The sequence below is a fragment of the Canis aureus genome, chromosome 27 (assembly GCF_053574225.1).
Source record: "Canis aureus isolate CA01 chromosome 27, VMU_Caureus_v.1.0, whole genome shotgun sequence".
Taxonomy (NCBI): domain Eukaryota; kingdom Metazoa; phylum Chordata; class Mammalia; order Carnivora; family Canidae; genus Canis; species Canis aureus.
The window spans coordinates 11957244-11970320 of NC_135637.1; positions in this window are offsets into that span (position 1 = coordinate 11957244).

The window sequence follows — 13077 nt, forward strand, 5'->3', positions numbered from 1 at the left end:
CATAGAACAACTTATTTTACAGCTGAAGAAAGGGAGCAAGTAACATGTTCATCCCATATGAAGTTAAAAGATAGAGCTGGGCTGAACTGGAGAGGTGTCCAGGAAGCTCTTGCAAAGCCCTTTTGAAGGAACTACCCATAGGCTGTTCTTTTCATTGAACTTACCTTGCTTTGCATTGTATATGACAGTCATATACAATGATTCTAGAATCCATCCATCCACCTAGAATCCATTCTCCCCATTTTCTGATAATAGTATTTTGATTTTCCTTGGAGGTATAATCCAACACCTCCTCGGTTCATGCAGATTGGGTGGAACTGGACCAGAGGTGACATATGGCCCAGGTCTGACCAATCAGAGCATTGCATTCTCTTGGTCACAGTGATGGATCAGAGGGAAGGCATATGACCCAAGGTAGGCCAACAAAACCCCACTATGCAATTTTGCTGAAAGTATAAAAAGGAGAAATTCTCAGGGCGCCTGGGTGGTTCAGACAATTAAGTGTCTGCCTTCAGCTTAGGTCATGATCTTGGGATCCTAGGTTGTAGCCCCGCATTGTGCTCCCTGCTCAGGGGGTGAGTCTGTTTCTCCCTCTCCCTCTGGGCTCTCTCTCCCTCTCTCAAAAGAAATAAAATCAGAAGAAAAAAAAAGGAGAAATTCTCACCAGGGTTTGTAAGCTGGTGGAATGCAAGCCTGGTCATTTTTGCCACTACTTGGGAAAAGCCTGAGAATAAAGGCAATACAAAGAGAAGCAGAATCTATAGATGGTAAGAAACAGGCTTGGAGACATTGAGCAAACCCCCAAATCCAGGTTTGCCTGAAAAAGGAGCAGTCCCTGAACTCCTACTAATTCCCCATTTGCTTTAATCTGTTTGAGTTTGGTTTGCAATACTGTGAATCCTGACAAACACATCATGTGACCCAGGTACCATGGTTACATTTATTGAACCAAGAATAAGTCCCCAAACCAAAGAGCTGCAAGAAGGGAACTTATCCTTTGCTTATTCACATAGGAGGAGGAGCTCTCACTCCTCACTAGAAAAACTAGTGAAAGAAAATTACTGAGCTCTTCCTTTTGTACCTCCATAGGCTAAGGAGTGATTGTCTGATTAGCACGCTTGGGAAGAGATGCTGAGCATGCTGCCCAGTCCCTTTTATTTTTTTTCTTTCTCGCTGTGGCCTGACTTTGGGTACTCATTTTTCCTCCTCCATCTTGGGGAACTGTCCCTATGAGGGAGGCTTGCAGTAATCCAGCCTGTATGATCAGGTGACTCAACGTAATCCAGAGGGGAAACTGAGATCATAAAGAAGCCATGATCACCAATCAGCTTTATCAGTAAAGCTGATACTTTTGAGCCCCAGCTGCCTGATTCTTACATACATCTACTTCTCAGGGGTTTAGAATTTGGAAAGGTTGAGAACGGTCAATCAATGATTGCTTCATACACCCCCAACATGTTAATTTTCTCTTTAGAAAACTTTGAGAGGCAGGCATGAGGACTGGCATTTGGGGGCTAAAATAGAACATGGAGATCAAGTTTCTGGTGCAGTCAGGGCTCTAGGCTCAAAGGTAATTATGGGTCAAGTGGGTTTTGACCTGGGCAGTTTGTGACAACTACAGTCATTTGGCAGGATTTTAACTGGCAGGGGCCTGAGTACAAGGGCCTCTTGAGCTGGCCTTGACCTAACCCCTGTGAGCACAGTTTTGACCTTAGCAGGTGGCAAGGACAGGGATTAGGTGATTGGGGGAAAAATCTTTTTGTCCCAGGAAAGGCTTTACCTTAAAGAGGGCAGAATTTTAGTCTCTAAACATTTTGCTTCCTGGACAGATTTTGCTTCTTCCAACAAAGCTTCCAACAAAGCTTTTAAAGTATAAAACAGCAAAGGCAGCTAAATTATACAGGGTCAGCAGAGCTCTTTATGAGATTGTAGCTTCCTTGCAGTGTGAACACAGGGTGTAGGTGGATACCACAGAGTTAACAGCCCAAAATCCATCCTTCTGTAGGTTGTTCTGAGCTTCCTTTGGGGCCATGAACCAGACCCATGGAGGGACTGATTTCTTCACATTTGGTTTGTCATTTGGCTGGTAAGGCTCATTTCACGACTGTGATCCCAGAATGGCTTTGATTTGTTAATTGCATTAACCATGGTAATGGCTTTGGATTTAGGGAGCTCCAGACTCTGACTTTACCTATAGAATGGGGGTATAGGGGCACTTGGGTGGCTCAGTAGGTTGAGCGGCTGCCTTCAGCTCAGGTCATGATCCTGGGATCCTGGGATCCAGTCCCAAGTCAGGCTCCCTGATCAGGGGGGAGTCTATTTCTCCCTCTTCCTTTGGTGTTCCCCCTGCTTGTGCTTTCTCTCACTCTCAAATAAATAAATAAAATCATAAAAAAAGAATGGTGTATTTTATTAATGACAACAAATGAAAAATTAGGGCCCTTATTATATAGAAGATAATGTTTCTTTATGGGTTGAGTTAGAGAAAACTAATGAAAACCTAGCAGCTAAGAAGGCAGTTAATGAAGCTTATGCCCAGAAGACTTTGTCTCTGGGAAACAGGTTTGCTGAGACTATCAGGGAGGGATGAAGTTGTTTTTAAAAATATGCTTCTGAAAAAAAAAATGCTTCTGTCATGCTACAGAACAGAACCAGTGGAAGAATGCAACACAAATGCGAGATTAGCTTTCTCCACTAGAAGGCAGGGATTTTTTTAAAGCTAGAACCATGGTCTTAGTAGACTGACCAGACAGATATGAAAGGGAAAGGCTCAGCTAAGCAGATAGATATTAAGAGGAGGAAGAGACTCATGCATCTATGGAAACTTGAGAGGAAGTGAGGTAATATTACAGTTTAATGGAAAAAACTATTATTATTATTTTAAATATTTATTCATTCATTTTAAAGAGAGAAAGAGAGAAAGGAAGAGTAAGCAGGAGAGGGGCATAGAGAGAGGAAGAGAATCTCAAGAAGACTCCACACTGAGCATTGGGGCTCTGTTCAAAGACGCTGAAACCACCACCTGAGCTGAAACCAAGAGTTGGATGCTCAATAGACTGAGCCACCTAGGTGCCCCTATTATTATTTTTAAAAATATTTTATTGTTAAGTAATCTCTACACCCAACATGAGACTCAAACCCACAACCTCAAGATCAAGAGTCACATGTTCCACCAACCTAGCTAGCCAGGTGCCCCAAGGAAAAAAAAAATTTTTTTTAAATGGTGTGAGGACATTGGTTATCTCTCTGGGAAAAAAAAAAAAGCTAAACTAGACCCCTAACTCACACAGTATACTAGAGTAAATTCCAGGAGTCAAAAGCAAATCTTTAAAGTTTTTGGAAGGAAATATAGAATATTGGGTAAGAAATGATGGCTTAGAATTATAATTATTATAAAATTATAATAATGTACACATTGTACACATTATAAAAATGTACACATTGTTAAGAAAAATTTTGACCAATTTGACTACATTAAAATTTCCTCAAAATGAATCAAAGAGCTATATATGAAAGCTAAAATTATAAAAGTTTTAGAAGAAAATATAGAAGAGAAGACATTGGATTGGCAGTGATTTTTGACTTATGACTCCAAAAACACAGGCAATGGAAGAAAAAATAGATAAATCCTACTAAATCAAAATTTAAATTTCTGTTCATCAAAGATCATAATCAACAGAATGAAAAGGCAATCATGGAATGGGAGAAAATATATGCAAATGATATATCTAATAAAGAGTTAATATCCAGAATATATAAAGAACTCTGACAACTCAACAACAACAACAACAACAACACACACACACACACACACACACACACACACACAAAGGATAAAAAATGGGCTAAGGACTTGAAAAGAAATTTCTAAGAAGATACATGAGTGACCAAGAAGTACAGGCAAAGGGATCCCTGGGTGGCACAGCGGTTTGGCGCCTGCCTTTGGCCCAGGGCGCGATCCTGGAGACCCGGGATCGAATCCCACGTCGGGCTCCCGGTGCATGGAGCCTGCCTCTCTCTCTCTCTCTCTCTCTGTGACTATCATAAATAAATAAAAATTAAAAAAAAAAAAAAGTACAGGCAAAGATGCTCAACATCACTAATCATTAGGGATATAAAAATCAAAACCACAGAGATAGCACCTCACATACATTAGAATGGTTACTATAAAATAATAATTTTTATTTATAGTATTTTATTTATAATAATAATTATTATTATTATAGTAATAATAGTAAACTAGAAAATAACAAGATGTTACCAAGGATGTGGAGAAGTTGGAACACTTATGAACTGTTGGTTCATAACCCTTATGAACTGTGAACTGTTGTAGCTGCTATGGAAATTAGTATGACGGTTCCTCAGAAAGTAAATATAGAATTACCATATGATCCAGCAATTCCATTTCTGGGCATACCCAAAAGAACTTGAATGGTTATTTGTACATCCATGTTCATAGCTTTATTATTCACAATAGTCCAAAGGAGTAAGCAACCGAAGTGTTTAGCCACGGATGAATAGATACACAAAATGTGGTTTAGCCATACAATGAAATATTAGCCTTAGAAAGGAAGGAAATTATGATACCTGCTTGAGCATGGATGACTTTTCAAGATGTTATGCTAAGTAGGTATAAAGCCAGACACAAAATGATAAATACTATAGGATTCCACTAAAATGAGGTACTTAGAGTAGTCACATTTATAAAGATAGAAAAGAGAATAGTGGTTGCTGTGGACTTAAGAGTAGAGGGAATGGGGAGTTATTTTTTCATGTATATAGAGTTTCAATTTGCAGGATGTAAGAAATTCTAGAGATGGATGATGGTGATGGCTGCAGAGATGGGTGATGGTGATGGCTGCAATGTGAATGTACTTAGTACCTCTAAACATATACTTAAAAAGGGCACCTTGAATTTTATGTTATGCATATTTTACCACAGGTAACATTTTTAAAAGCTTCTGCACAACAAAAGGCATCATTAGAATATTTTTTTTTTAAAAGGTAAGCCTGGGATCCCTGGGTGGCTCAGTGGTTTAGCTCCTGCCTTTGGCCGGAGGCGCGATCCTGGAGTCCCAGGATCGAGTCCCACATCAGGCTCCCAGCATGGAGCCTGCTTCTCCCTCCTCCTGTGTCTCTGCCTCTCTCTCTCTCTCTCTCATAAATAAATAAATAAATAAATAAATAAATAAATAAATCTTAAAAAAAAAGATAAGCCAAAGATCAAGAGATTTGTAATGCATAAAGTCAAAAAAGGATTAGTATCCAGAGTACATAAAGAGCTTCTTCACATTAATAAAGAAAATAAACAAAATAGAAAAGTGAAAAAAAAGAAAGAAAAATTACTAATGAGGCGTTACATTAATTAAACATGGAGGCCGTTAGAATGAGGTGGCTTAGTGCCCTAAGAACCTATATAAGCAAACTCAAAGCTAAGCCTAAGTCTGTAAATTCCTCAAGGTTAAGAAATTCAAACCCAAGGACAACCTGTCACAAACAGCCAAACTGGGCTCTTTCACATAAGGCAATCACTTTTAGGTACAACCAGTCAGGAGATTTCCTTGCTATGTTTCCTGGTTTTCTCTGGAAGTCTTGCTCCTAGCTCCTGTTAGTGGAGTTCCTCTAACCACTTCTGGTTTGGCACTGCCTGATTCAAATGGATTGTGTTAAGTAAACTCCTAAAATTTTTAATATGCCTCAAGTTCATCTTTTAACAAGGGCATTTCTGAAGAGAAATCCTAGTTGTCCAATACACATGTGAAGAGATAGCCGATCTCATTAGTGATCAGGTAAATGACTGCAGCAGGGAGGCTCCATTAGGATGAGCATAGAAGGCCACTCTGAAAGGTATTCTTTGATCTGAAACCTAAATGAAAAGTTGAGAAAAAACAGCCTACCATTCATAGTTCTGGAAGAAGGACATTCCAGGCAGAGGGAACAGCCAGTGCAAACCTGCTGGGCTGGGAATACGTTTGGCCATGTCTTAGCTTGGACTGCCATAACAAAATACCATAAACTGAGTGGCTTAAATAACAGACATTTATTTTCTCACAGTTCTGGAAGTCTGAGATCAGGGTGCCAGTGTGGTTAGGTACTCCTGAGGCCTCTCTTTTTGGTTTGCCTATGACGTCATCCATAATCCCCATCCTTATGACCTCATTTAACTTTAATTATCTCCTAAAAGCCCTGTCTCCAATTACAGTCACACTGGGGATTAGGGCTTTAACATATGAATTTTGAGGGATGTCAACATTCAGTTTATAACACCCTGGCGAAGAGTTTGTTTTAAAAAAAGTAGATTGGAGGAGGCCAGGATTTCAGGACTAAAATGTGGAAGTGAAATCCTAGAGATCACCTGAGACTGGGTAAGATAAAACGAATCCTCCCATAATCTATTGTTTGGAAATATAAAGAATTGTCCCTTATTCGTGTCAAAGGGAATTGGGGAGAAATGATACGGGCTTTAAAAAAATTCATTGCCAAAAGCACAAAAACTCTGTCCCTACCACAGGGGGTTTCTCTCCTCTGAGTCTGGTAACAGATTGGACTGCAATTCCTAAATTCTTTCTTTGCTACCCTCCATGATAACACAGGGCTCTAAGGTAATGGGTTTTAGTAACTTATGGAGAACAACATAAGTATAACAAAAAACAATTTCAAAAGTTACAACATGACTCATTCAAACAGAGGATATACCCATGTGAAAAATTTATTCAACTTGTTAAAGAGGAAAGAGTGAGGCAGTAAAACTGGCTCAGAGAGCATTTTGAGAAGTAGGAAACTTAAATACAAAACTGGTTAATCTTTACAGGGTTATAAAAACTATAAGTTTCAGGGTTCTTTTTTTGTACTGGATAGAAATTTGAAACTCTACCAGACAAAAAAACTGAGCCTTTAACCAATAGTAAATAGCTAGGCAAACAAAGGTATATTCCTTGGCTGACATATATAGTAAGGGACCAAATCTGGCCCTGCTGCTTATATTTGTAATAAAGTTTTATTGGAATACAGTCACAGCCACTTGTTTATATGTTGTCTGAGGCTGCCTTTGCTCTATGAGAGAGTGTTAAGACAACAGAGTTGCATCGTTGAGCATATAGCCTGAAAGCCTGAAATATTTACCATACGGACATTTACAGGAAGTTTCTAGACCCCTGCTAGAGAATTCATCCTAGGATGGGCTTGTCCAACAATGTCCTAGATAACATTGAAAGAACTATGCTGCCCTCTCTTGGTCTTATTTCCAAATTCTGGATAATTTTTCTTCAAAAGATGTATGGCTTAAAATTGGGGGTTGGGGGGTACATTTTGAGAGTTGTTATCTCTGGCCTCTAATACTTAAGTCTTCCCATCCACCCACTCCAACACCCCAATACCTGTCTCTGCATTGGTGATTATCTCGATGCCCCTTAGCCTCCCAACCCTTTCTTTCCTTGGAGAGTGGAACTTATGAAAATCTTTAAGTGCAGATAGGCCTGAAAAATTATTGGTAATAAATAATGTCCTTTACAGCATCATTTTCACTCAAGAGGACATTCTGTTTCTTTGTAGGACTCCAATTAGGGCTTGTACCTCATGCTTGCTTATTCAGGGGGAAGATTTTCTGGAGGAAAGAATGTGGGGGAGGAAGGGTCCTCTTAAGCTTCTTTGAATTAAATTCCAGAGCTGTTGCAAATCATTAAGTTCTGAGAAGACAATGGGGGTGTGTGCTTGACTACTGCTGTTTCCACGGTTCCTGGCACAGAGAAGGTACTCAGTAAATAGTTACTGACTAAATGATCAAAACAATGAAAGAATAAAAATAGAGGGTATATTTTCCCCTCAGGGTCAGCTTTGGCTGAGGAACAAAGTTTTGGTGATAAAGGTTGCCACCTGGAGGACAAAAATGAAACTGCAAGATTCAGAGCTGCTAAAGCCCTGAGGAGAATACAGTCAACTTCAGGACATCACCAGAGAATTAACTGTTATCCTTTGTCTTTTCTTTTTTTTAAGATTTTATTTATTTATTCATGAGAGACACAGAGAGAGAGGCAGAGAGATAGGCAGAGGGAGAAGCAGGATCCATGCAGGGAGCCCCATGGGGGACTTGATCCCAGGACTCCAGAATCACACCCTGGGCCAAAGGCAGACACTTAACTGTTGAGCCACCCAGGGATCCCTATTCTCCTTTACCTTTTGGCAGAATTAATCGATATAATTTTGTCCTTTCCTTTTTTTTTTTTTTTTTTAAAGTAAGTTATGCCAAACATGGGGCTTGAACTCATGACCCAAAGATCAGGAGTCACATTCTCTACTGACTGAGCCTGCCAGGCACTCCATTTCATCCTTTCCAATGAAGGAACCCTATACCCTTTCTTTAATAACGTTTTTAAAGTGCTTTGGAGTGCTTAATAAGTGTTCAATACCATGCCACACACACAATTTTGCAACCAGTCCCCTTATCATCCCCATTTTATAAGTGAGGAATCTGAGTGCAGAAAGCATGCCCAAGATTACACAGCTCACAAGTAGCAGAACCAGGGATCTGAACCCAAACACTGTGGGTGTACTTTTTACCATTCACTCTGCTACCTCTGTACTCCTGATATGGAAAATGTTTACATAAAGAAACTGGGTGTCTAGAACCCATGCACTTATCTCTGTGCTCTCCTGAAACACTACCTAACATGACAGAAGAAAAAGGTCTAAATTCTCACAAAGAGGTGATGTGATGACTGCTTGTGAGAGAGGTCAAATCCCTTTTGTAGGCTAGAAAGTAGATGGATGGTTTAGCTCAATGGAAAAACCCTAGGTCTTACAGAAGGTCTTGCCAACGAGGAGCAAGTCAGTTGCAGCTGCAGAGCCCTAGAAGGGCTCAGGGATCGAAGATTCCAGGTGCCTGGGGTGAGAGATGGGATTGAAAGCAGGCCATTAATTGTACCAGTAACATGTACTAGGAATCCAATAACATAACCTCAGATTCCCCTCCTGTGACACCTTGCCTTGATCCTTGCAGAGGATTAGGTGTTTATTCTTTGGAGAACAACAAACAGAACAGCTCTAAGTTCAGAGATAGCATTCAGAGAAGAGTGGTGGCAACATGATAAAAACACAGGGATTAAATGAAAGCATGCAGCTAAAAAGAAATCTCCTATTTTTAAAATACCCATGTGTTCGGTGATAGTATTGGAATTGTTATTCTGAGACTTAGCACTGTGCTAAGTGTATATTGTGGGGTAAATCAAGTAATAAATTATGTTGGAGTTATTGAGAACCAACCTTTATGGTGTGGGACAAAAGAAATACATATGCAAGATGAATATAGTTAGATAAAACCCCTCTAGCCTTGATTTTATTTTTATGTATTTATTTATTTTTAAATATTTTATTTATTTACTCATGAGAGACACACACACAAAGAGAGAGAGAGAGAGAGAGAGGCAGAGACACAGGCAGAGGGAGAAGCAGGCTCCATGCAGGGAGCCTGATGTGGGACTCCATCCCGGGACTCCAGGATCAGGCCCTGGGCCGAAGGCAGGCGCTAAACTGCTGAGCCACCCAGGGATTCCCTATTTTTTGATTTTTAAAAAGATTTTTAGGTAATCTCTACATTCAACATGGGACTCAGACTTACAACCCGGAGATCAAGGGTCATAGGCACTACCAACTAAGCCAGACAGGTGCCTCATAGTCTTGATTTTAGTTGGAATCATCAGTATGAAAGCTTTTATCAGAAAAGTACCAAGTTAATAAGAGATGGAACTAGATTAGCCCAGACTGGTCTTGCTCTAAAATTTGTAAGTCTGCCTCCTTGGTGGGTCAGGGGTGGAGGGCCTCCTGGAAGAGGTAAAATCTGAAGGATAAGTAGGAGCAATAAATGGACATCTCTTCTGACCTCTGGCAGATCTGCTTATCATTACCCAGTAATTCTGGGCTGATCTGGAAAGATTTTGTTTCTGAAATGTCAAAACAGAGGGCCGGTCTGCAAATCATGGTGACTACTGGCCAACAGAAGTTACCAGGTAGCCAAATGATTTCCTTCAGTGTCATCCCTTTAAAAAAATTTTAAGGGACACCTGGGTGGCTCAGCGGTTGAGTGTCTGCCTTTGGCTCAGGGCATGATCCCAGAGTCCTGGGATTGAGTCTCACATTGGATTCCCTGCAAGGAGCCTGTTTCTCCTCCCTCTGCCTGTGTCTCTGCTTCTCTCTGTGTCTCTCATGAATAAATAAAATCTTTTTTTAAAAAAGATTCATGACAGACACACAGAGAGAGGCAGAGACACAAGCAGGCTCCATGCAGGGAGCCTGACGTGGGATTCGATCCCGGGACTCCAGGATCACGCCCCGGGCCAAAGGCAGGCGCCGAACCACTGAGCCACCCAGGGATCCCTAAAGAGAACATTTTAAAAGGAAACTTTTAGGCCTGTTCATGATTTATGTTGGAAAGGATAGAAGTTAAAATATGACTAATATTTTATTATTCCATATAGTAAGAAGCCGCCTTTGAGGGAGAATTTGTAGCTAGATTCAGATTGGAAGGACATTTATTCTTTCTTTTAAGGAATTCACAAATGATCTCAATCAAAAAGAGGTATTGGTTTGCTTGCATGTCCAAACAGACCTAGATAAAATAAATCTTTTTTCATTAGGCCATTTCCTCCCCTTAATAAATTGACAATAATGTAGAAATGGGGATTCTGGAGTTTGGGATTAGTGTCTATTCCATCCAGATTTTTCATAACTATGGCCGTGATAATTCTGAAGTTTCCAGGACATTCCAATTTTTTCACTGTCTTCATAACCACACACAGACTTGCCAGATCATGGGTCCTGATTTTGGGTAAGGAAAATGGGCTTTAACAGTGTGAGGTTGATGCTTTTGACATAGGCTTACCCAATCTTGTGCTTACTTTTCTTTGGTCTCCAGATTCTTTCCAATAAATTTAGGTTAATAAAAGGTGTATGCTTTGAAACAAGCTATAGCAGAAGTGACTGACCCCATGACAGGGCAAAATGAAGGAGGTTCAGGCCTTAAGAAGAGTTCACTAACAGGTTTCCAGTAAGGGCTGAATAAAAGCAGAACTACCTGCAGGTCCTGAGGACAATGATGAAAACATGTTTACTGCACAGAAATAAAAATAGAAGTGGGGGAGGAAAGAGCAGTGCCCCTCTGTGGCACCAAGAGGCCAACTCCCATTTTTTTGAGGCTCTTTGTTTACAGAAAAATTAAGAATTCATTTCTTCATTTGATATTTAGCAAATGGGCAGCCCAGGTGGCTCAGTGGTTTTGGTGCCGGCCTTCGGCCCAGGGCATGATCCTAGAGATCCGGGATTGAGTCCCACGTCAGGCTCCCTGCATGGAGCCTGCTTCTCCCTCTGCCTGTGTCTCTGCCTCTCTCTCTCTCTCTTTCTCCCTCTCTGTGTCTTTCATGAATGGATGAATAAAATCTTAAAAAAAAAAAAAGATATTTGGCAAATGCTTTTGGCACCCCAAGATTAAAATGCAGTGTAAGGGTGTTGTCATGAGATGACTGAATTTATTAAAAGCCAACTAATAAAGCCACAATGAGATACCGCCACACACTTATTAGAATAGTTAAAAGTGAAAATGGAAACAAAACTGACTCTACCAAGTTTTTATGAGCATGTGGAGCAACTAGAAATCTCATACATGGTTCGTGGGAACGTACAATGTTAAGTCACTTTGGAAAAAAGTTGGGCAGTTTCTTTTAAAATTAAACAGACACCCACCATACAATATAGAAATTTTACTCCTAGGTGTATAATCCCAAGAGAAATGAAAATGTATGTTCATACAAAATCCATATATGAATTCTTTCAGTGACTTTATTGGTAATTACAAAAAGTGGAAAGACTCAAATACCTTCAACTGGTGAATGATTAAATTATGGTATATCCATCATGGAATACTTGTCAGCAATAAAAAGGAGTGGAATGAAATAATCCCTCACGTATATAGCCAAATGATTTTCGACAAGGGTGCCAAGACTATGCAATGATATTTTAATAGTGTTATATGGTTACAGATGGTAGCTATACTTGTGGGGAGCACAGCATCATATATAAACTTGCTGAATCACTATGTTGTACACCTGAAACTAATGTAACATTGGGTATCAACCACACTCAGATAAATTCTTTTTCAAAAAGAAATGTGGTAGGGATCCCTGGGTGGCTCAGCGGTTTAAGTGCCTGCCTTTGGCCCAGGGTGTGGTCCTCGGGTCCTGGGATCGAGTCTCACATTGGGCTCCCTGCATGGAGCCTGCTTCTCCCTCTGCCTGTGTCTCTGCCTCCCTCTCTCTGTCTCTCTTGAATAAATAAAGTCTTTAAAAAATAAAAGAAGAAATATGGTATATATATTTTTTATATATATAATGAAATAATACGCAGCCTTAAAAAGAAGGAAATCCTGTCACATGCTACAACCTCAATAAACCTCAAGGATATTATGCTATTGCAATAAGCCAGTCTCAAAAGGAACCACTTGTATGGTTCCATTTATATGAAATATCTAAAGTAGTCAGAATTACAAAAACAGGGCACCTGGGTGGCTCAGTCAGTTAAGCATCTGCCTTCAGCTCAGGTCACGATCTCAGGGTACTAAAGATGAAGCCTGGCATCTGCGTCGAGCAGGGAGCCTACTTTTCCCACTCCCTCTGCCTCTCCCTGCTGCTTGTTCTCTCTCTAGCAAATAAATAAAATCTTTAAAAAAAATCACAAAAACCGAAAATAGAAAGGTGGATAGAAAAGGCTGGGAGGAAGAGCAGGGGGATTAGTATTTAGTGTTTTAAGAGAAAGAAGTTCTAGAGATCTATTGCACAACAATGTGAAAACACTCAACACTACTGAACTATACACTTAAAAATTATTATGATGGGGGACACTGGGGTGGCTCAGTTGTTGAGCATCTGCCTTTGGCTCAAGTCACGATCCCGGGCTCCTCACAGGGAGCCTGCTTCTCCCTCTGCCTACGTCTCTGCCTCTCTCTCTGTGTCTCTCATGAATAAATAAATAAAATCGTTAAAAAATTATGATGGTAAGTTTAATGTCATTTATTTTTTACACAATAATAATAAA